Source organism: Micromys minutus, assembly GCF_963924665.1.
Source record: "Micromys minutus genome assembly, chromosome: 29".
NCBI lineage: Eukaryota > Metazoa > Chordata > Mammalia > Rodentia > Muridae > Micromys > Micromys minutus.
Window position 1 is genome coordinate 4547140 of NC_137964.1, and position 25961 is coordinate 4573100.

Sequence of the window (25961 nt, forward strand, 5' to 3'; positions counted from 1 at the left end):
AGCCAGTCAGCTTTCTCCTGGGGTTACTTGTCTATGAGTCTTATGAGCTGGTTCTATTACCTCATGACAGACATTCACACAGATAATGGGAATTCAAATTCTTGTTTTCATAGAGTTGTTTTCCCACTAAAGCATCTCCCTAGTTCCCATTTCATACACTCGAATTCTTTGCTTAATGACTGAACCCATGAAGCTTTTCCTATGACGCTGGACTCTGCTTGTATTCTTATGGCATATTTGGGTTCTTTAGGACTAGAGTATTTACTTTCTCTCTTTCTTTAGATACTGGGGTCCTGGTTAGCGATTGATTCATTTAGAAAGACTTTATTTGTATAAGGTTGTATGTGTGTGCTTTTGCATGTGAATGCAGGACCTATGGAGGACAGAAGACGGTGATGGATTCCTTGGAGCTAGAGTTAGAGATGGATGTGAGATGGAGGATGTGGGTTCTGGGAATGGAACTCTGAACCTCTGAAAAGTCGCGCAGTGCTCAAGGCCTAGGGACATTTTTTAGGTTCAGGGATTTTTTCTTTCTCTTCTTTCTTTTTTTTTTTTTTTTTGGTGCTGAGTGTGAGATGCAAGACATTATACGTTAGGTAAATTGCTCTACTGTAGGTAATTAATTGTACCTACAGCTGCTTTTCTTTTTTAAAAGGCAGCAGTCTTACCTACGACTCTGAGTGATGAGTGAGAATATCTGAGATGGGATGATGGTTGTCAGTCATCTATGTAATGTTGGGGTTTGTTTTTTCTCCTTTTTCTTATAAAGGTTTGTTGAAAAGTAGGAAACTAGGGAAATAACAATTTAACAAATGAAAATTAGTAATGAGAATGTAATGTGCCATATAGGATCTATGTCTAGATGAACCATTTCTGACTAACCTGCTTTGATACCTGGCCATGGTCCTTCCCCCAGACAGACATTCCCAAGCTCAGGACAGAGGGCGAGTATCAGAGTTTGTTCTTCTGTCTGCTCAGGATTTTCTTCCTACAGGATCTGTGCTTACCTTGGAAATTCTTTCAAACAATTCTGTTTGTTATTATTACTATCATCACTACTTCTGTGTTTATGTGATATGTATGTTATGTCTGTGTACATGTGTGTGGCATGCAGAGGCCACAGGAAGGTGTCACATGTCCTGTTTTCTCACTTTTTTCCCACCGACCCATCCAGCTCATCAAATGTCTAACATTTCTGAATAAGAGTTTTAGGTGTCAGAGACAATAAATCTGACTTCGTGGGATCTGAGGGTTCGATGCTCTGGCTACAGAAGGGTCAGTACACACAGGACAATAATGGATTTCATGCTCTTTCTCTGTCTAGGGTTTATGGAAATTTGACAGGGAGTGCTATAAAAAGTATGGGAATATATGGGGGTGTGTATTCTGAAAGGTCTATGAAGTTGACTTTCTTTAGGAAGAGGGACTTCACCTGTGCAAGGAATATAAAACGAAGCCATGCACCTCTCTGTGTAAAGTTGATGCCTCATGTCATGAAGGGTCAGGGTTCAAAGTTCTAATTGACATGAAAACATTGCACACTGTGGCTTTTGAAAGCTTTGATGTTGCATAGACTTGAGTTCTTCTTTTTTCCATTAAATATTTATGTGTTCAGAGTACAGTGTTGTCACTACCTCCCATGCCCTTCACACAATCTCCCTTCCTCCGCTGTTTGAGAGTGTGTGACCTCTGGGTATCCTACCACGCTTACCTTAACATTTACCCAGTGTGCCCTTCTAATTTGTTTCTCCTCTGCAACCTCCTTTGCCTGATACACAATGCATTGCTTTAGTTCCCACTAATCTGCTTTGGCAAATGTTTTGTCCCATCTCCTTTCCACCCTGCCTCATTTCCCCCGAGAAGCCCACTTTCCTTCACTTTAATGTGGACTTAGTATGTCATTTGACAGCAGGGATCTGGGGGCAGTGAGCCAGCTAAGGGCTCAATAAATGGCTCATGTATAGCATTAAAAGAAACAGATTCCTCAGTGCATGTACAGACTTTACTGTTCTTTATATTTTATTTTAGATCAACATTTTCAGGGAATGGGGACCTGTGTCCTGGTTCATATATGTAGATCAAATGATATTTGTCAAAGTTAGTTCTCTACTTCTAGAGAACTGAATTCAGGTCATCAGGCTTGGTATAGGTGCCTTCATTTGCTCAGCCTTCTCCTTAGCTCCTGCCAAGGTTTTTGGTAAAAGCATGTATAAGATGACATCCTGTTCCAGTCAGTTTTCTTTCTTCCTAGTAGATCCCCAGGACTGAGCTGACACCTTCATTTGCCTCTACCTTTGGGCCATTTGGTGTCCTCCCTCCAGGAACTAGCTGTGTGCAAATATTCTGGCAGGGTCAGGATCTCAAAACCCCTGCTCGAATGCTGACAGTCATGGACAGGGCATAATGGAATCCCTGCTGCAGTGAATTCAGGAGTACAGAGACAGCCTGTGCAGTCTCCCATTTCCATGCTTTTATGCTCCTCCTGTCCTGAATTTCAGACTACCTGACCTGGGAGAACTAGATTCAGGCACTTCAGTTAAATTCTGTGTTTTCATCACAATATATAAAGACCAGGGACGGCATCCTAAGACTGAGCTGCATCCCAACATCAGATATTGACATATTCTACTACTCTTAAGATTAAAATCTTTCTTTTATTTTCAAGTTAGTCTTTCTTTATATGCAGCCCTGGTTGTCCTTGACTCACATTATAGATCAGACTACCCTCCAAGTCACAGAGATCCACCTGCCTATAACTTGAGAACTACAAGAACTCTGAGTGCTTATATTGACTGATGTCAGCAACTAGCACCTAGGTAGAACAATGTTTACATTGGTATTTTTCTTTTCAGATTGTAGTATTTTCACTTTAATTATTTAACATTAATATTTTGTTATTAAATCTGTACTTTTAATGCCTTTAATTTTGTTTATATACATGTGTGTCATTCTGTATATGATTATAAATTATCATGGAGACTAGTGGTATCTGATTTCTCTGGAGCTGGTGTTACAGTTGTTTGTGAGCCATCTTAGAATCCAAACTTGTGTCTTCTGCAAGAGCACTATGTGCTATTAACTGTGGAGCCATCTCTCCAGTTCCTTGCAATATTTCAAAAATGTGAAATCATAGAAAATGGTATTGGCAAATCCTACGTATATGCATGTAGACTTAGCAAGTTGCCACTTGTTATTTCTCACTGTAGCACCTTTCACAATGTTTTGTCTTTAGTGACTCATTTTATGTTAAATGACATTACCTATCATTTTACAAAGACTCCACTGTGTCTGTGATCAGAATCCCTAAGCTGAACTGGGAACCCCTGTGACTGTGAATTGTATAAGCAGATTTAGGGTCCTGCAGCAGTAGGATCAAAGTCTGGGGTGTAGATGTCACTTCAGAACCTAGTTTATCAGCTGTCTTCCCTACACAGGTTGTTTGATGGTCCAACACCTTTGTTTGCCATCACAGACACAGAGATGATCAATAATGTGCTAGTGAAGGAATGCTTTTCTGTCTTCACAAACCGTCAGGTAGGTCACATTCCTTCTTTGTTAATTGATTAATTAATTAATTAATTAATTACTAATTATACTTCCTAATTGGAGCTCCCCTCCTTTTTTTCCCAGTCTCACCCTTGCTAATTCCTCTTCCACAGCCCTGTCCCCTTCACTCAGTGTAGCAGAAGTTCCCTCTTGTGTATCACATTGCCCTGGGACATCCAGGAGCATCAGGATGAAGAGCCCCTCTCCCACTGAGATCCAACCAGGCAGTCTAGCTAGGGAGATTAGATCATATGTCAGGCAACCATCTCAGAGACAGCCCCAGCTTCAACTGTTAGTATCCCCCACATGAAGACCAAGCTGTACTTCTGCTACAAATGTGCAGTGAGGCTATGTCCCATCCCAGTAATCATTTTGGTTGGTGGCCCAGACTCTGTGAGCCCACATGGTTCCCTGTACCTGACTCTGTGGATCTTCTTGTGGTGTGCTTGAACCCCCTGGGTTACTTAATCCTACCTCCAACTCTTCCACATGACTCCCCAAATTCTGCCCAATTTTTGGTTGAGTCTTTGCACCTGTTTCTCTCTGCTTCTGTATGATACCTCTCATGACTCAGTTATGCTATTTCTGAAAGCATGGCAGAGTATCATTTATAGTGTCTCTCACTGTATGGTTCTCACATCTGGTGAATAAGTAGTTGGTCATTTAATCATTTTTATCTCTGCACATCTCTTAGCAAGGCAGTTTTTGGGTGGATGGTTTTTTCTGTGGAATGATGTGACCTCTCCATCCTCTGGAAGTTCTGCCTCCCCATAGGAGGTGGCCACTTGAGTCTCCATGTTCACAGTTATTAGTATTATTCAATGGTCTGTCCTGTGTCCCTCTCATGGTGATTCTGCTTCTTCCTCATCTGTCTCCCAAGACCCTGGATTTCAATAGTCCTGCCTCTGTCTGCCGTGCTCAGACATTGACTTTTGCTATATTTATTTACCAACTGAAGCCAACTTGGTGCAGAGTCCCTCACTTTCTTTTGTTCAGACACTCTAAAGCAGGTTTTTGTTGATAAAATTTAACTTTATAACACAAAGAACAATAGGCTCAACTTATAACATAGTGGAATAATCTGTAAAATCCAGGAAGCATTTCTATGTGCTTCTAGATCTTCCTGTGTAAACAGAAAAATTCCAGGGACTTGTTTGGTAGAAACTTCAGCCACACCAGAGCCTACTAGATTCACATAGAGACCTTGTCTATAAAATTACATATAGTTATTGAGAATGATACCTGATCTTTGTTCTCACATGAGCACACAAAAGTATGTGCACTAGTATTCATGTACAGACACACACAAACACACACAGAGAGACAGACATACACAGACACACAGACAGACAAGTAAACAGATAGAAAGAAACAGAGCATATAAAGACATCCTTTTCATATTGCTCATGTAAATACAGGACATACAGACCTGGAGATCTTTCCACATGCATTGTTTAGTTTCTATATATCTCCAAGAAAATTCCATCTGCACAGCTCTGGAGATCAACCAAGTCTTGTTCTCATCTTCTCCTTCACACCTGGACCTAGTTTTCTACCCACAGAGATATTTTATACTTAAATAGATCCTGGAATATATAGAGTTCGAACTACAATTGGCAGGTGAGCTTTCACCTGATTTTTCATAGGCTGGTTTTTTGTTTCTATTATGTTTTGACTTTGGATTTTGGCCCAATGGGGATTATGAGAAAAGCCATCTTCTTCTCTAAGGATGAGGATTGAAAGAGATACAGAGCCTTGCTGTCACCAACATTTACCAGTGGAAAACTAAAGGAGGTGAATGAAAGTCTTTCAACTGCAGCCTGTGTGACTGGCGTCCCCATCCTAACTATGGATGATTTTCTGTTTTGTTTAGATGTTACCCATTATTGAACAGTAGGGAGACATTTTGGTAAAATACTTGAGGCAAGAGGCAGAGTAAAGCAAGCCTGTCCATATGAAAGAGTGAGTGCTGGTCCATCACTCTGGTCCTGGGAGAGGAAGGGGTACTGAGGTGCAGGGCCATCTTTCTAATGTTCACATGAGCCTCCTGCTTGTCTTTGCCCCTTTAGTCATTAGATGACGTTAATTGCAGTTTTTTAAAAAAGAAATGTTACAGCCTGAAGTTTGCAGTGATAAAGTGTGGGTAGGCTGGGTAGGGCTTGGTCCACCCTAGGTGCCATTGTTTTTCTCCTGAGGATAAGAATACTTTCTTGCTACTAATGCATGTGTTAAATTTCCACGCCTCTCTGTTCTTAGAGTGTTAGGTGCCTACAGCATGGATGTGATCACCAGCATATCATTTAGAGTGGACATCAATTCTCTCAACAACCCTAATCATCCTTTTGTGGAGAAAGCCAAGAAGCTTTTTAGATTAGACTTTTTTCATCCATTGTTATTTTCAGTAGGTGTGTGGATCATTATTCTTTTCATGTTCCACTGCTCTTGTCTGTGGCCATGTTTGTCAATTCTGCCTTTCTCTTACTCATTTCCCTCAAATGAATGGCTCTAGTGGTGTGTAATTCACCAGCCATGTTATTTATCCCTTAAAGGCACAGTTCAGTGTTTCAGGGCATGTCGCCTGCTTACTTCATTTTGTTGATTCTTGATCTTAGTGTATAAGCTATTGATGTTCAGTTCAGAAAAACGTCCCCTGTGCCTATGTGTTCCAAGCTCTTCCCCAATTTTTCTTTGAATAGTTTCAGTGTATCTGGTTTTATGTGTATATTTTTATCTACTTGAACTCTAGTTTTGTCCAAGGATGTAAGAATGGATGGCTTTTATCATTCTGCATGTTGACTGTCAGTTTAACCATCACCATTTGTTGAAGAGGCTTTTTTTTTTTACACAGAATGTTTTTAGTTTCTTTGTCAAAGATCAAGTGAACATAGGTGTGTAGGTTCATTTATGGAACCTCAGTTCTAGTCCACTGATCTACCTGCCTGCCTCTCTACAAATACTATGCAATTTTTCCCCAAGAATTATCTGTAATACAGTTTGAGGTTAGGGAAGTTGATTTATCCATAGTTTTTTTTATTGTTGAGATCAATTTTATTTTTCCTACATGTTTTGTAATTCCAAATGAATTTGCAAATTGCTCTTTTAAGCTCTATGAAGAATTGAGTCAGAATTTTGATGAGGACTTCAGTGAATGTGTAGATTACTTTTGGCAAGATGGCCATTTTTCAATGTTTATTTTTTTCAATCCATGAGCATGGGAGATCTTTCCATTTTCTGAGATCTTCAATTTCCTTCTTCAGAGTCTTGAATTACTTGTCATATAGATCTTTTACTTGCTCAGTTAGGGTCACACCAAGGTATTTCATATTATTTGTGACTATTGTGAAGGGTATTGATTCTGTAATTTATTTCTCAGCATATTTATCTTTTGAGTAGAGGTAGGCTACTAATTTATTTGAGTTTATTTTATATCCAGCCACTGTGCTGAAGTTGTTTATCAGCTGTAGGAGTTCTCTGGTGGAAATTTTGAGGTCTATCATACTATCTGCAAATAGTGATATTTGACTTCTTTCTTTCCGGTTTGTATCCCTTTGACTTCTTTTTGCTGTCTCATTGCTCTGGCCAGGTCTTCTAGTACTATACTGAATGTATAGGGAGATAGTGGGCATCCTTGTCTAGTACCTGGTTTTAGTGGGATTGCTTCAAGTTTCTCAGCATGTAGTTTCATGTTGGCTACTGTTTTGCTGTATACTGCTCTTACTATGTTTAGGCATGTGCCTTGATTCCTGATCTTTTCAAGGCTTTTAACATGAAGGAGTGTTAGTTTTGTCAAATGATTTCTCAGCTAATGATCTAATCTCATCTAATGGGATGATCATGGGATTCTATTTTCTTTCAATTTTTTATATATTGGATTACATTGATATATTTCCATATATTGGACCATCCCTGCATCCTTTGAGTAAAGCCTACTCAATCATAGAGAATGACTGTTTTGAGATGTTCTTGGATTCTCTTTGCAAGAATTTTATCAAGTATTTTTCCATTGATGTTCATGAGAGAAATTGGTCTGAAGTTCTCTTTATTTGTAGAGCCTTTGTGTTTTTCAGATATGTGCATAGTTGTGGCTTTGAAGAACAAGTTGGGTAGTGTTCCTTCTGTTCCTATTTTGTAGAATATCTTGTGGAGTATTTGTATTAGGTCTTTTTTGAAAGTTTAATAGAACTCTGCACTGAACCAATCTTGTCATGTGCTTTTTTGTTTGGGCGGCTTTTGATGACTGCATCCATTTCTTTAGGGGTTATGGGAATATTTAGATGGTTTATCTGATCCTGATTTAACTTTGGTACCTCATAACTTTTCTAGAAAGTTGTTCATTTCCTCTAGATTTTCTATATTGTTGAGTATAGGCTTTTGTAGTAAGATCTGATGGGTTCTTGAATTTTCTCAGTTTCTATTGTTATGTCTTCTCTTTCATTTTGGATTTTGTTAATTTGTATACTCTCCCTCTATGCACTCCAGTTATTCTGGCTAAGGGTTTATCAATCTTGTTCATTTTATCAAAGAACCAGTTCCTGGCTTTGTAGATTCTTTGCTTGGTTCTTTTTGTTTGTACTTGTTTAATATCAGCTCAGAATTTATTTCCTGCCCTCTTCTCATCTGGTGTGTATCTGCTTGTTTTTGTTTCTAGAGCTTCAGCTTTTCTGTCAATCTGTTAGTGTATGCTCTCTGCAGTTTCCTTTTGGAGGCAATGTTAGCTCTGAGTTTTCTTCTTAGTATTGTTTTCCTTGCATCCCATAAGTTTGTGTATGTTGTTCCTTCAGTTTTGTTAAATTCTAAAACATCCTCAATTTCTTTCTATATTTTTTTCATTGACCAAGATGTCATTAAGTAGAGAATTATGTGTATGTGGGCTTTTTGTTGGTTTTGTAGTTATTGAAGAAAACCTTAGTTCATTGTGATTTAATAGGATGCATGGGAGTATTCTGATCTTCTTATATCTGTTGAGGCCTCCTTTATGATTAATTATAGGATCAGTTGTGGAGAAGTTACCATGAGGTGTTGAAAAGGATAAATATTCTTTTTGTTTTTGGATGAAATGTTCTATAGATGTCTGTTAAACACATTTGGTTCATGTCCTATGTTATTTTCACTGAGCCTTTTTTCAGTTTCAGCTTCCATGATCTGTCCATTGATGAGAGTAGGGCTTTAAGGTCTCCCACTATTATTGTGTGGGGTACATTATTTGTTTTGAGCTTTATTAAGGTTTCTTTTATGAACTTTGTTGCTTTTATATTTGGAGCATAAATGTTCAGGATTGAGAGTTGATCTCGATAGACTTTTATTTGATTAGGAAAAGTGTCCTTTCTTATCATTTTTGATCACTTTTTGTTGAAAATCAATTTTATCAGATATCAGAATGGCTACTCCCGCTTGTTTCTTGGGACCATTTGCTTGTGAAGTTTTTCCTTGCGTTTTTCTCTGAGTTTATGTCTGCCCTTTTTTGGGGCATGAATTTCCTGTATGCATCATAATTCTGAATCCTTTTTACATATCCAGTCTGGAAGTCTATGTCTTTTTATTGGGGAATTGAGTCCATTGATGTTAAAAGATAATAAGGAATAAGCATTGTTGTTTCCTGTTATTTTTGTTGTTAAGATATAATTATGTTTGTGTGTTTTTCTTTTGTTTTTGTTGCAAGAAGATTATTTTCTTGCTTTCCTAGGATGTAGTTTCCCTCCTTATGTTGGAACTTTTCATCTATTATTTTTTGTCTGGGTTGGTTTGTGAACAGATACTGTGTAAATTTGGTTTTGTCCTGAAATACTTTGGTTCCTCCATCTATGGTAATTGAGAGTTTTTCTGAGTAAAATATCCTGGGCTGGCATTAGTGTTCTCTTAGGCTCTGTGTGACACCTGTCCCAGATCTTCTAGTTTTCATAGTCTTTGCTGAGAAATCTGGTGCAATTATGATTGGTCTGCCTTTATGTTTTTTTTTCCCTCATTACCCTTAGTATTCTTTCTTTGTTTTGAATATTCAATGGTTTGACTATTATGTGTCAGAAGAAGTTTCATTTTTTTGGTCTGCTCTATTTGGAGTTCTGTAGGCTTCTTGTATTTTCATGGTCATTTATTCTTCAGATTAGGAAAGTTTTCTTCTATTAATTTGTTGAAAATATTTAGTGGGCCTTTTAGTTGCGAATCTTCTCTCTCCCTTAGGATTGGTCTCTCATTGTGTCCTGGATATCCTGGGTGTTTTGGGCTAGAAGCCTTTTGATTTTTGTATTTTCTCAGATGAGTCAATGTTTTCTATGTTATATTTTGGCCTGAGATACCCTCTTTCATCTATTGTATTCTGTTGGTGATGCTTGCATCTTTGACTCCTGATCTCATTTTTGGGTTTTCTATCTCCAGGTTTTTTTTTTTTTTTTTTTTTTTTTTGTGTGTGTGATTTCTTTTTCTTCTTCTTCTTTTTTTTTTTTCATAGACCGTCTTTTATTGGTAAAAGGGCACATAGAAACAATAAAAACCACAATGGGGTTTCTTAGAAAGAACAACAGTACACAAAACATCTAAAGGAGAAGCACAGTGTTTCTAGTACACAGAATTTAACCAAACTCTTTCCACATGGTAAATAAAGCAGTGAAAAATTTGCAGGCAATAGTCCCCTGGTTGTCCAAGACTTTAGAAAAACATTTTACAGAGTTTAACAGAAAGAAAAGAATGTTGTAGAAAATATCAATCCATACAATTTCTTTTTCTTTTCTTTCTTTTTTTTTTACAGTGAGCAAAAAGTATATGTAATACAGGGTGTAACCCAGAATTTGTCAATGTGTTCTTGTTGTGTACGGATTGAACATGACTTTCGTTTTGTTTTGTTTTGTTTTGTTTTTTTTCTTGGACTTCACACTGTCTGTGAGTTGTTTCTGGGGCAGTGCGAGCCTCTGGGGTTAGTATCCCACTATCAGTGAGTGCATATTATGTCTGTTCTTTTGTGACTGAGTTATCTCACTCAGGATGATATTTTTTAAATGCAGCCATTTTCTTAAGAATTTGGTTAAGTCATTGTTTCTGGTGGCTGAGTAGTATTCCATTGTGTAAATGTACCTCAATTTTTGTATCCATTCATCTACTGAAGGACATCTGGGTTCTTTCCAGATCCTTGCTATTATAAATAGAGCTGCTATGAATATTGTTGTGCATGTATCTTTGTTGCATATTAAAGTGTCTCTGGGGTATATACCCAGAAGTGGAATAGCTGGATCTTCAGGTAGTACTATGTCTAATTTTCTGAGGTATTGCCAGACTGATTTCCAGAGTGGTTGTATCAGTTTACAACCCCACCAACAGTGGAGAAGTGTTCCTTTTCTCTGCAACCTTGCCAGCATCTGCTGTCATCTGAGATTTGGATCTTGGCCAATCTGACTGGTGTGAGGTGGAATCTCAGGGTTGTTTTGATTTGCATTTCCCTGATGGCTAAGGATGTTGAGCACTTCCTCAGATGTTTCTCAGCCATTCGATATTCCTTAATTGAGAACTTTTTTTTAGCTCTGTACACCATTTTTAATAGGGTTGTTTGATTCTTTGGTGTCTAGCTTTTTGAGTTCTTTGTATACCTTGGATATTAGGCCTTTATCTGATGTGGAGTTGGTAAAGATCTTTTCCCATTCTGTTGGTTGCCGTTTTGTTTTCTTGACAATGTCCTTAGCCTACAGAAACTTTGCAATCTCTTTAAGTCCCATTTGTTAATCTTTGACCTTACAGCTTGAGCCATTGGTGTTTTGTTCAGAAAATTTTCTCCTGTGCCTATGTGTTCTAAGGTTTTCCCTACTTTCTCATTAATAGTTTCAGTGTATCTGGTTTAATGTGGAGATCTGTGTGTGTGTGATTTCTTTATTGTTTCTATTCATGTTTTCAATTCCTTCAACTGTTTGGTTGTGTTTTTCTTTAGCTCTTTAAATTATTATTGTGTTTTATCTTTAAGGGCTTCAACTTGTTTATGTGTGTTCTTTTGTAATTCTTTAAGGGAATATTTATGCACTTCTCTAGAACCTCCATTATCATCATGAAGTATGATTTTAAATATATATCTTGTTTTTTATGGTGTGTTGGAATATCTACTACTCGCTGTCGCCTGAGAATTGGCTTCTGAAGTTGTTTGGTTGTCTTGGTTTCCATTGCTTAGGTTCTTCTGCTTCCCTCTTGCCATCTTGTTATCTGTGATGTAAGGTGATCCTGTTGTCTCTGACTAGAGCTTGTCTCTCCTGTGGGTCTGTGGGCCTATGGGCTCAGTAGAGAGATGGCTCATTGGTGTTCAGCTTTTTGAGGGCAGGCAGTGAGTTCTGATGGCTGTGGCCCAGCTCTATCTCTGGCCTGAACATACAATTCCGAGTCAGCACAGCACAATACCTGTGCCCTGTGAGTTCCTGGAAGTCTCTCCCTAGATATTCATTGGGGAGGAATTGAAGGCGCACTCATGTGCTCAGGTAAGAGAGTACTTCTGAAGCTCTTTGGGTGCTTAGCAGTCTGTAACCAGTTCCTGAGCCTGATGGCTGTGACCCAGCTCTGTCTCTGCATTCCAATGTCCAGATAAGGAGTAGACTTCCATTGTTCCACACCAGTATCTCAGTCTGAGTCTTCGGAATGTGCCAAAGATTCTTCCTCCTTTTTGTCTACCTTTCTTTATGCTGGGGTTTCTTTCTTTTGGGGGTAGGTTTGAGACAGTATTTCTCTGTGTAGCCTTGGCTGTTTTTCGTGTGCCTGGACGATTTTGGTGTTTGTGCGTCATATGTAGATCAGAGCACAAATTTCCTTTCACAGAATGGGATTCAAAGATCATACCCAGGTTTGTAGGCTTAACTACAGAATGTTTAGTTGTTGAGCCATTTTAATGACCTTAGTATTTTCATTGTGAATTCACATGGAATAAAGGACTAGAGTCAAACTTAACAGTCAGGTTGCAACTTTTTCTGCTCCAAAGTGTGGAAGCAGCAGTATAGTGCTGACGCAATGTGAGCAAGGTCATAGAGAGAGAGATGGCTTAATGTTGAGACACTGGTGACTTATTTTTGTGTTTGCTTTAGGTTTTTTTTAAAGATTAAACTTTTATATTATTAAAACTTACTTTTTTCATTTCCAGTACTTTTCCCATTCTTCACACCAATATATGAGATGTTAAATATCAGCAGGTTTCCAAAGGATTCAGTAGAATTTTTCAAAAAATTTGTGTACAGAATGAAGGAAACCTGCCTGGATTCTAAACAGAAGGTAATAAGGGTGGTTTCATTATAGGTTGACAGTTTGATAACATGTTGGTCTGTGAACATTTGAGCTGTGTGCTAATGGTAGGTGGAAAAGTCTAAATTTACACACACAGAGAAAAAATATTTATATTTTCTTGGGGTGGAGAAGTTTAATTTTAAAAAATTGATTGATAATAAGCCAGAAACTAACACTTAACAACAGGAATGAAAATTAGAATAAATTGACATGGTACATGACCTGAACAAGATCAAGACTGTCAAGTTTAAGCACAGATGGGCCAGGACATCTCCAAGCTCTGTTCATTGTTGAAGAGCAATTGGCAGTTGATCGCTGTGGAGGGAGGGTGTGGACACTGGTAGGTTTTTCATGTGGCAGTATGTGGCCTCACTGCCATGCATATGTGGTCATCATTACCTGGACTTTGTGACTAATGAAGAAGTTCGCATTGATTGTGGAGGAAAAAATATTTTATCAGAGGAAAGCATGTGGTGGAGATGACCATATTTGATTGTGTACATAAACAAAACGTTCAAATGCCAAATACATATTATTAAAAAGTAAACACTTCTTTCTTCCCTCTCAAAAATAATTTCAAAGTATAAAAGTGATTGGTTAAGTTTTTATCTATCATAATTTAATGTAAATGTGGTTGACATGGAAGCCAATTCTTTCTAATTTATCCACTCTTGCTTTTGTTCCCTGACTCAAACAATTGTATCCACAGTTTTTAATTTAAGGGAAAAACTTCCTTAAAATAAGAGAATTATGGTTCTGTACTTCTGATTGCTTTCTAACCTCTGAACTTACCATTGACCTTCCATTTTTTGCATCTTTTCTTTCTGCTTTCAGCACCGAGTAGATCTTCTTCAGCTGATTATGAACACTCACAGTAATCCCAAAGACAAAGTGTCTCATAAATGTAAGCAAACCTATCCTTGTCTATGGACAAGAAATCTCTCTGGGAGGGGGTGGGTTGGTGAGAATATATATAGTGAGGATTTTCTAGGCAGAAAGATACCTCTGCTGCACTGTGGAAAGACAGGTGTGGCACTCAACAACATAGAATTTTTGGGACTCCCAAATAGAGTCCAGCTAATGATGACCACATAAGAATGGCTGTGGGTCCATCCACTGCCACATAAGGAATGTACCAGTTTCCACACACTCCCTCCACACCTATTACCTGCCAATTGTTCCTCAGCAAAGGCCAGAGCTTGGAGTGTTCCTGCCCCATCTGTGCTGGGAGTTTTGACAGTCTTGATCTTGTTCAGGTCTTGTACCATGAGCAAAAGTTTACTCCTAAGAACAAGCATGGCCATAATGTACCTCTCCAGTGCTCTGTTTGTTACCCGGGTGTGCACAGGTAATGTTTGTGTTTTTTCCACCACACAGTCTCAGAGATCTGCCTAGACATTTGTGTCTAAAGAAGGAGTCATGGGACAAGTACACAAAGTGTGCTGAAGCTCTGTTGGATCCCCCTAGTGAACTGTTGTTTTGTACCTAATTCATGGTAAAGATTTACTTTTCCTTTGTGTGATGTATAAGTGCCTTACAGGAAAAACACATTTGAATAAATGCACTGGTCCTCTTCATTCTTTTATGTACTTAAGAATCACTCATATTTGTGCTGTGCTGGAGCATGATTTTAATCCTAGCACTTGGGAGACAGAAATAGGTAGATCTCAGCGAGTTCAAGGGCAGCCCAGTCTACACCATGGATGCCAGAAGAGGCAGGGCTACAGAGAACAATCCTGTCTTCAAAAACCATAAAAAACACTTAATGGTTATTTTTTTGTAGTACACACATGTGCAGGAGTATGTGCACATGTCCACCTCTAGCTGAGTGTACAGATAACAGATAAAGGCACCCAGTGTCTTGCTCAATCCCTCTCTGTCTTCTTTCCTTGAGACAGGGTATTTTATTATACCTGGAGCCAAGCCTGCAGCTAGAAGGTCCCAAAAATCCACAGTGTTGTGGCTATATGTGTGTTCTGCCCCTTGAGGCTTTTTACAAGGGGAATAAGGATTCAAACTCAGGTCCTCATGGTTGTGCAACAAGCCCTCTTACCATCTGACCCATCTCACTGGCCTCCCATCTGTGTTTAAATTAAATTTGAGGCCAGTATCAGTATCATGGTTGCAATGTGCTGGCATTCCAGTTCCAGACTTTATTGTACATGTGTGTTGGGCTTGGTGCATTGCTACACAGTCCATCCGAAGAAGTGCAGTTTCACAGGGCTGATCTGAGTGACTAGTTTTCTGCCTTTTTCAGCCTGGTGTACAGGTGTTTAAGCTGGGAAACATGGGGAAATTCCCAGCTGGGTACCTATGTAGACCTTGGGTTTGTGAGCTGTGACAGGTCAGTGAATAGTGGGGCACTGAGATTAAAGCCCTGATGGTGGGGCCTGCTAATCCAGAACTGGCTTTCAGAAACAATGGAGAGCCAGTGATAATGGTCTTGATTTGAATGTTCACTGAGGACAAAAGAAGCCAAGATCAAAGTGAAGGTTTCAACATGTGTGCTTTATTTTCCCCCTTCTCTCTCTCTCTCTCTCTCTCTCTCTCTCTCTCTCTCTCTCTCTCTCTCTCTCTCTCTCTCTCTCTCTCTTTGTTTTGTCCTTTTTAAACAGCCTGGGATCCAACCACTTGCTTTCCATTTGTTTGCCTCTGACATTGGCCATAGGTTTTTTTTTTTTTTGAGTGCTAAGTGAGTGTGCAGAGGAGGGACTACGGCAGTTGCTGATCTGGCTAGAGTCTACATCAACTTCTTCTGTGGAGGCAGGACTTGCAGTGTGGCTAAGGTTTTGTATGGCTGCCAGAATGGGGTGATCTTCAGGCAGAGTGTGCTTACAATCCAGGACTTCAGAAAACACCTATCATTTCATGATTACTTTCATAATCAATATCAGGGCTTCAACTGATCTCAATCGAATCTTGCCTCCAGTACTGCCTGTTTGCCCCACTCACGAGTGCTTCAGTACCTAATGGGAAAAGATCATTTTATTCTTACCTAATTGATTATATCCTATACCCATACATGCTTATATGTAGCAGTATGATATTTTGGATTCCACCATTTATTGTTTAAAGTCACCAAGTACTCTGTGATTCAAGTCCTCTTCTTTTTGCCCACTTGAAACCATTTCATGCCATGAACTAACTTCAAATTCTAGTTGACCTCCTAACTCCTTTGCCACAAGGACCATGCAGCCTGGTTGACCCACATTCACGATGTTCCTGAGAATGACATTTAACTCCTGAGACTATAGGCTTTTGCCATGATGAAATAGAGTTTTCACAGAACTGCTGCATCTGCCTGAATGTGGAATGATGGCCCCTCAGCTTTGATTATGTTAGTGATCCTCATCTGAGAGTTTATTGTGTTCTTTGATGTATTCTGAGATCCCTTTATAACTTATTGTGTAGAAATGCTTCACAAAAGGAAGCCTCCTATGACATAGAATTGTTTAGGTGATAGGTTTTTGAAGTCAAGTCCACTGTCAGACATGAGTTTTTGCTATGTGGAAATTGACCTGCTGAGGGTGCCTTCTGTGTAACAATAAAAGTAGCTTCTAGGCAGCTGTCCATGTTTAGTCCTTGAGGAGATGATCTGCTTGATGCTTAGAAGCCAAATTCCTCCATATCTGGCTCTCTTTTTTCCAGTCAATCTTCCAGTGTAACACAAAACACAAACATAACCATGTCTGGTGCATAAAGCGCTGAGGACTGGAAACAAGACTTCAAACACCATCCCCGTAGTTACTGAGCTTCATATCTTCAGGCCATATTTCTCATTTTTGATTGCTAAAATAAATTTTATTTTTTAAAATAGCCACTGATTGTGAGTTTATAGTCTACTTTCAGTTTAGTTTGAAGAACTTACACTAATTGGGAGAAAGAATTTATCAACAACATAATCACAGCATTCATGGTAGCTGATGTACAACTGACTGTAACTCTATCTCTGTGGCCTACAGTGTCATCTGCTGGCCTTTATTTACACACACATGGCACCCTACACACACATGGCACTTACTCCCAGATACAGAAATACCTATAATTAAAATAAATTTTACAAACAGGAAAGACCATGTCTGTAGCTGCCCACTGAGATGAGGAGAACAACAGAAACTTTGGGACAACCTGCCTGAAGCCTTCTCTTTTTCTGGATATTTCATGAGGCTGTCACAGTGAAGACAGACTCAGAGTTACTGAATGATATCTCTATATCCTCTCTAGGAACATAGGGGCTGATTTGATTTTCTTCTTGATCTCCTCTGTGATGGTCCATCCTGACAGGGATTACCTGTGATGTTTTCGTACTTCCAGCCCTGGCTGACATAGAGATCACAGCCCAGTCAATTTCGTTTATTTTTGCTGGCTAAGAAACCACCAGCAGCACACTTTCCTTTGTCCTGTATTCCCTGGCCACTCACACTGACATCCAGAAGAAACTGCAGGAGGAGATTGAAAGGGCTCTGCCCAATAAGGTGAGAGGATAGTCTAAGAGGAAAGAGGAAAATTCCTCAACGAAGACACAATCATGTCACCCACAGTGTTGTGCATGTTTATGTGAGTGAGTGAGTGAGAGGCGGGGAGGTTGGGAAGAGGAGAAAGAGAGAGAAAGAGAAAAAGAGATAGAGAGTGTATGTTATTGAGGGTTAGTGTGTGTATGTTGTTTATGTGGGTATGCATATTTTTTGCTGAATGTGTGTGTTTGTAAATTTGTTTGTGAGTGTGAGTGTGCACAAGTACTCACATCACTGAGCCTACTTTCAAATCAGTTGTTTTTTTTTACATATTTGTATATATGTATGTATGTATGTATGAATGAATGAATGTATAAATGTATGTATGTATGTACATACATATTTATATATATGAGCTATATATGTGTGTGAGCACCTGTGCTGCAGTATGTATGTGGGTGTCAGAGGACAATCTGAAGGTATTTGTTCTTTCTACTACATGTGTTTTAAAAGTCCAAATGAGTTCAGGAGGCTCAGTAGCATGTGGCTTTGCTCACTGAGATGATTCTGCAGCTTTAATAATTTGTAACAAGGGAACAAACACAGTTTTTTCCCCAGCTCAATTTAGAAATTATTATAAAATGTCCACAGAAGGAGAAATATGAAGTAAATCCTATCAGCAATAGATAGTTGTTGGGACAAGGGTTGGGCCTGGTGTGTCTGTAATCTAGGACCACAGAATAATAAGCAAGCAACATATACACAACCTGTGTGATGCTGATATACCCTTATCATACAGCTGTCCACATGACTCAAAGATACTTCTAATATCTGTGTCCCAGATGTGTACCCAGAGAGTGCAGCCTTTGCCCTGTTTAAGTTGCATGTTTGACTCAGCTCTGTGCCATGATTCTCCATATTTATCATTACAGGAGAAGAAGCTAAATTGTAAATCCTGAGCCATTCTTCTCCCTCACACCCTCCCTCCCTCCCTTCCTCCCTACCCCCTCCCCTCTGTGTGTGTGTGTGTGTATGTGTGTGTTTGTCTGTGTGTATGTGTGTATATGAATGGATGTATGAAAATGTGTGCACAGATGTGTGTATGTATGTGTGAATAGGTCATAGACATACATTGCAAATATTTCTAAATCACAGCTTAACATGTTTTACAATACAGGCCCTTTTACCACACCTGCAACTTATTGATTGGGTTAGGTTGTGTAGCCAGTGAGCACCAGGCATGCACTGTCTCAGTCTACCTGCTACTTATATTGTAGTTTGGTGCCATTCTATCTGTCTTTGTAAATGGTTTGTATGTGAGCACTCATCCTCAGGTTTAGATTGTAGACCCTTCACTAGTTGAGCATCTTTCAGGCACCAAGGGATACTTATTGCAATTTTAAAGGAGCTTGAAAGGTGCCACTATGTTATACTCTTCCATAGGATTTATCAATATTTGGATCCCATCATGAAAATGCCTATTCTCTCCGTTGCAGTGGGTCTGATGCCCTATTTTGGCTTTGGTGGGCATTGTTCTCATGTGGTGTATATAAACATTTGCAAGCAAAACACCTACCCATAAAAATAAAACAATTTTATAAACTCTTTAAAATGTATTGTCAGTACTAACTAATACCCCTTGAGCTGTCAAACTTGAGTTTTGGAGAATTCAATACTAGACTCAGTTGAAAGTTAATCTAAAATCTCAGCTGAAACCTTGTTATTTCTTCCCAGGCTCCTCCCACCCATGATATTGTGATGGAGTTGGAGTACCTGGATATGGTGCTGAATGAAACCCTCAGATTGTATCCAATTGCTAATAGACTTGAGAGATCCTGTAAAAAAGATGTTGAAATCCATGGTGTGTTTATCACCAAAGGGTCAATAATGATGATTCCATCTTATGCTCTTCATCATGACCCACAGCACTGGCCTGAACCTGAGGAATTCTTCCCTGAAAGGTACCAAAACCCCAGGAGCAGAAACTGGCTCACAGTATGCAGACCTGTGTATGCTTTGATTCTCTTATAGGATGATGAGTTAGGTGTGCTTTGCATCCATTCTTATTCTGTGAGGAGAATGGCAAAGAAAGGGAAGAAAAGAGAGGAGAGGTGGAGTGAAATGGGAAGAAAATAAGACCATTTAAACAAAGAGTATTTCCCCCCTTCCTCCTCAAATAGTTAATAACCCACTGATATGTGAGTCAGAAACCCACTTTTCATGTAGCATAAATGAAATGTGCTTTTCAGAGTTGGAACACAACATTATCCTGGATAGTTTTTAGTGTTTAAAGATGTACTAGCTTTCCAGTTCTTTTTTATTTTTTGACCCCTGGATGAATAATGAATTCTGTCATTTCAACCTCACATTGTCCTGTCTCTTTTCTCTCCCAACTATGTGGAATCTCTGTCTATCTTCATTCAGACTTCCTCCTGTTTTTATGTTTATTTTTTATTTTTTACTTTTTGTGAGTTGCTAGTTTTCTTTGGGTTGCTTGCATAAGTATAGGTGTTTGAGTTAAAGTCTGGAGAATGTTCAGCTTACCATTGAAACACACCACTGAAGAAAAGATTCTCCTGTACACCAAACATTTATTATCAACATCTCATTGGGGAGGATGCATCTAATGGGCTCCCCTTTGCTACAATGATATATTGATGATGTATCTAGTCTTGTGTAGGTATTAACAGATACTGTGAGTTCATGAGTGCACTGGGCACATCATTTCCAGAAGAAAATACTTCACAGTACCTATTTCATGCCTTGATTCCTACATTTTTCTGCTCCTTCTTTTGTGATCTTCATGTCTCTGCCTCCTTTAGCAAATCCTAGTGGTTTGCACGATCACAACCAGCTGCCCCTTCTTTTGTAATGTATCCTGAGCCTAGGATGGGCTGAGCACTCCACCACAACTTTTTATCACTATGACCAGTCATGAGTTTCTGTGTTTACTCTTTCAACTGCAAACTCACGCTTTCATGACAAATGCTGAGATCAGCAATAATTTTCATGTGTAAAGATATTTAGAAGTCATTTTGGTACCGTGCCCACTTAGCAAAATTATTGGCCCTCCACCCAATGAGAAAATGGTTCTTTCACCTCTTCCATAAATCCACTATTACACTACTGTGTGTCCACACAAGGATTTGTTTTTTAAAAATGCATTTTTCTTATCTCAGCTATATAGAGACTCTTATAAGGGAAGGGGAATTGAAAGGTCCTTTAGTGCAAAATTATCAGAGCCAAATTTCTACAAGCAGAAGTTCAATGAACTTTTCACAAACTCTCTTTGTATATTAGTTAGATATTAAAAAGCATCTTTACATGTGTAGCTCTTATGATTTTTATTCTCTGTGAACTTGTCATCTACTGTTGTGTCTCCAGGTTCATCAGGGAGAAGAAGGGCACCATTGATCCTTATGTGTACCTGCCCTTTGGAAATGGACCCAGGAACTGCATTGGCATGAGGTTTGCTCTCATGAATATAAAACTTGTTCTCACCAAAGTTCTTCAGAACTTCTCCTTCCAGCCTTGTAAGGAAACACAGGTAAGGAAGGAAACTCTCTTTAGAAATAATGTTTTGTGGGAGGCATTTTTCCAATGGGAGGTTGTGTGTATAAAAATAATTATTCATGTTTGAGATTTAATAATTTGTTTTCAGGCTAAATAAGCTATTTATATCTAGGTATTAACTAAGGAGACTTTTTTTCTACATTATAGAATAGTGCGACAGAATTCGATTCATTTTGCTTGAAAATCTAGTCATGTACATTGGAGATTTGTATATCATTTACCATGCAGAGATGCATTGGTCATGTCTTCAATCTTTTTTTGCGTGTTGTACTCTTCTTTCCGAGCTCACAGAATTCCTCTTCTCACAGCCTTTTCAACCAGTGGATGTAGACTAGAATTAGCGAAGAGCTTAAAAACACATACATGGCATCTAGATGTTTCTCAGCTGGCAAAATATCATGCACAAATCTCTGGTTCTAATTCCCAGAAATACATGTAAAAGCATGTTGGCACATACGTGTAAACCTTGCAGTCAGGAGTTAGAGGCTAGGGGATTATAATTTCAAAAAATTCTTGGCCACTTAGTGAATTTGAAGCCAACATGCAATTTGTGTTTCAAAAAACTAATCAGAAACATAAAATGCCTGGTTTTTCTTGATATCTTAATAGAACTTACTCATAGTGTAGCTTTAAAAGCTCATCTCTCACTTCCCATGTCATGCCAAATATGGAGTCAATATTTTAAAAGTGGTTGCTGGTTCTCGTGAGATGCCTCAGTCGTTTAGAGCATTTGGTACTCTTTGAAAGGACTTGAGTTTAATTTCCAGTACCCATATGGTACCTAGTTCCAGGGTCTTTGTTGTCCCACTTTCGCTTCTCTTTATATTTCCCACTTTGTCAGATATGCAATGTGGAAGCAAAATATGTAAACTTTAAGTCTTTAAAAAGTTTCATGTTATAATAAATTTTTACCTTATGATTTATCTTGGTGATTCCAGCTCATTTCTCAGGAGCTCTGCTCTAGAAAACAGGTATTTGTCATATTTCCACAAATGATGTATCTTTATTCTTCCTCTTATTCTATCCTCATACTTAAAGTTCCTGTTCACTCTCCAAATGAGTCGTCCTTTTAAGTTTATTTCCTTATTTGCTCCATGTTCTAGCTTTGGCCTTGCAGGTTATTTTCACCATGCTTGTGTCATTATAAACTCTAGTTTAAAAAAAACCTATTTATCTCTTTGTTTTGAAGGATAGATAATCCCTTTTGTATATCACCTCCTATTATTCTTTCCACAAACTCTAATTTGTTTTTTGAGGTAAGTTTTCACATTGAAAATATTTCATAAATGTCTGAAAATATGGTTACATTTATTTTTTTATTCATAAATTAATAAAAATTAATAGAATTTATGTACATATTTATATGTACATCATTTTTGTATCCTTCCATCAAAATAATGTATACAGTACTTAAAATTATAAAAGAGTAAAATAAGACATTTACAAAAAGCATTTACATTGCATTTTCTGAATAACATATTTTTGTTTCATGTAAAGGGATGTGTGAATTGTACAGTTCTTGTGGTTTTAGTATGTGGCTTTTTTATATTAATGGGTTCTTTTTTGGATAGAGAGACAGATGTGTTCATTATTTGATCTGTTCATTAAGGCAGTTGTATAGATTTATCCATGTACATCTTCACTTAACATGGTACTTTATGACTAATGCATTTAAATTATGTACAAGGATTTATACAGAAAAACAGGTTCTAATTTGAGACCCAAAGGCACACCAGGCATGGGGCTGATGCTCTTTCAAGTTCCAGTCATTTAAAATTTGACACTTCCCTGTCTCCATGACAAGTTGGTTCTCCTTCCTTTACCTGTGACTAGAAGATTTCTCAACTGGAAGTTTTTCCTATTTATCACCTAAGAGCATGTGGCTAAATCATTACAGAAAAATCCTGTAGAATTAGACTTTCCCATTCATCACTTCCTTGAAAGCCAAAAATAGATCTCGAAAGGGAAGCAAACTCTGTCCTCCCGAAGACTTGTCCTGAATATGTTGAAGTGTAGTGGTGAGATACAATCTGAAGGGTAAGTGTTGTTTGTAGAGTTGAGATGTATCCTTTTATGGCTATCTTGCAAGTTTTAAGTCCAAAAATAACTTTCCATGAGTTAAAAAATAATATCACATAAAAACTTAGAACAAGGTTAAAACAATAAACTTATGGTTTACACTACACCAGCACAGAATATAAGTAGTATAAACCAGCATGTGTTTGTCTTTCAGGCTCTGAATACTATAGATTCTCAATCACCATTTTACCTAATGCATATTTAGATGAAAGCTCTCAACATATAATTGATAGAGCCTTTAGAATAAGGGACAATTAATGTCACACCACACAATATTAAATGCTGCTTTTTTGTTCTGCAAAGCATTATTATCCAAAACACTATCTATCTATCTATCTATCTATCTATTTATTTATTTATCTATTTATCTATCTATCTATCATCTATCTATCTATCTATCTATCTATCTATCTATCTATCTATCTATCTATTTATCTATCATCTATTTATTTGCTTTTTTTCCATGGTTCTTGTTCTCCTATTACAGATACCTGTGATATTAAGCAGAAATATAATTCTTCAACAAGAAAAACCCATTGTTCTAAAGATTGTGCCACGGGATGCAGTCGTAACTGGAGCATGACTTTCCCTCAAGACTTCTATTGGGCTTTTCAGAAAGGTGATGTCTAAGATCATTGAACCCTTTAATTTACCTCCTGACTGAATTCTAGAGAAAAATGGGGCTTAATTGACTGCTCTTGATATATGGTTAAAGATTCAGAACATCCACTAATCTTTTTCAGTGTCTACATAAAATACTATATAATATAAAGGAGATGACAAGTTAGTGACAGAACAGAATATTTGCCTTTGCTAATTCTCATGATACCATCTCCATCCACATCTGGCTGTATCGGTCAATTTCATTTGAGCTCTTTTGATAGTAATCATGCCTCTGTAATTTGATAAATAATAATTTAATGAGAAGGTAAAGCATTGTGAAAACTCTAATTTTAGAATTGGTATCAGATATTTTAGTTGCAATGCTCTACAATAAGTTGTACTTGGAAATATAAATAAATATTTCCTTTTAAAATCCAATTTTAATAGTGTTTTTTATTTTCTTTGTGAGATTTATTAAATGTATTTGATCATATTAATTCTTATATTCACACTCTCCCTAGATTCTAACCCATCTCATTTCCCATCTACTTTATATTTTCTCACAGTGTTTGAAAACAAAACAAAAATTATATAATCTAGTTTTATTGTTTGATAGCTATTCCTGGGAGCAACAGGAGCCCTGGAGTGTAGTTGATATACCCATTTTTATCCCAGAGAAGAAACTCATCTTTCCCCTGTCAGAAGCTCTCAGTTTACAATGTGTTCTTTGATAGACTTTGAAATCCTCACTAGTAGGACTTTTGTTTTATTTTTAGCTTGTGAAGATTGTGTGAATTTTGTCACAGTCTCTGTGAGTTTGTATGCACACCTGCATGTTGTGTTTGGAAATGCTGTTTCCTTAAGATCATATACTACATCTGGCTCTTACAATTATTTGCTTTTCATTCTACATAGATCCCTAAGCTTTGAGGGGAAACTTATGCTATACACAGCCTACCTGCTTTGAGTTGAGCATATTAAAGTCATTTTATCTTTGCAAGTTTTAGGTTTTCTCATTAATTATTGACTGTTGCATAAAAAAATTTCTCTAATGCAGGTTGAGAGAACCGCTATTCTATGACAAGAAAAGTAGATTATCAGGATACTCTTTATTGCTACATTTATTTAGTATCTTCATATTAATAGATTTTCACCTAGATCTCATGACATATCAAGTCTCAGTTTTGTGGGTTTATAGACAGTGTCTGTTTTTGATTCCATCTTCTGGAGTTGGCCTGAAATCCAATTTAAAATCTGAGTGCTTACACCCATAACATCTGTGCCATAGTGGCACAATATTGTGCTGAAATGGGCATGACTTTCAGGTAGGTAATGATCATAGCTTACATGGCTCACAGTTGGGTGACAGTGATAATTACTTAGGTCATCAAGTATTGTATACAGCACATTTTAGTCCTGTGAACAGGTCCCCATGAACTGAGGGTTTCATATATATTATGAGGGAAGATAGAAATTTGAATAAATGAGAATCAGAAGAAAAATAGTTTAAAAAATTTATTAAAAATTTTAGTCTGAGAATTTTATATGTAGACACAATATATTTATTCCATACATACTCATGCATTCCCCTCAAATTCCTTTCAACACCTTGCCAAATCTACCCCACAAATTCATGCCTTCTTTTCTGTTTATAACCCATTAAGTCTATTTAGTGCTGCCCTTATGTGCATAGTTTTGTGCCATCAACTGGAGCAGACATAACTTTCTGGTGCTACACTATTGAAGAAAAACTGGCTCTGTCTCCTCTAGTATAGCAGTGACCTGTTAATTCTCTTATTATTCCTCAGGTGGAGTGGCCTGGTTGTACCCACCCAAAGCTCTAGAGTTCCTAAATGTAAGACAAAAAGCTCAGCATTAATTTTATTATGCCTTAACTTTCGAAATGTTTGGCCACTCCTGTACCTACATCTGGATAATGCATTTCCTTCCAATATTTCTGAGTTAATACTTACTGAGTCTATATTTTAACTTTGCTACTTTTCCAGATGAAAACTGGAAGAGGCCCCTTCTGGTGTTGATTTTCCCTTTGTGCCCACTTTTCGGCTATATCTAATTCTTTTGTACCTTCCCAGTGAGGTTAACCCTCATGTTGGGGCTCTCTTGTCCTTCTCCTGTGAATTTTTTCCCAGAAGACTACAAGTCTGGAATCAATCTCTCTCCAGCCATTGGGTGCTTGTAACTTTATATCCCAATCAGAAGCATCTGGGGAAAGGCTTCCTTTAGCCTATGTGCTGGACACTGCAAACAGTTTTTTGGGTAACATAATCAGCCTGAGAACACAATCTTTTACATTCTCCCCCTTTTTGTCTGCTAAATAGGCTTTTCTTTCAGATATACACAGAACACAATTATAAAAGTTATGTAAATTATGAGATATGATATATACTAATAATGTCCAGCCCATCAGTCCTGTCAATATAAGTACATTATTCTAACAACTATCTTAAC

The 25961-nt window shown here is 37.9% G+C and overlaps 1 pseudogene across 1 annotated transcript; it reads left to right on the forward strand.

Annotated features, from left to right (window-relative positions):
- Positions 1 to 395: 395 nt before the first annotated feature.
- On the forward strand, positions 396 to 23472 carry LOC308439273 (cytochrome P450 3A11-like; annotated as a pseudogene). The gene is made up of 12 exons: positions 396 to 428; positions 1325 to 1377; positions 3435 to 3534; positions 5227 to 5340; positions 5420 to 5508; positions 5803 to 5951; positions 12644 to 12771; positions 13618 to 13687; positions 17098 to 17258; positions 18972 to 19198; positions 20622 to 20784; positions 23377 to 23472. The product of its transcript is annotated as a cytochrome P450 3A11-like (transcript).
- The last annotated feature ends 2489 nt before the right edge of the window (positions 23473 to 25961 follow it).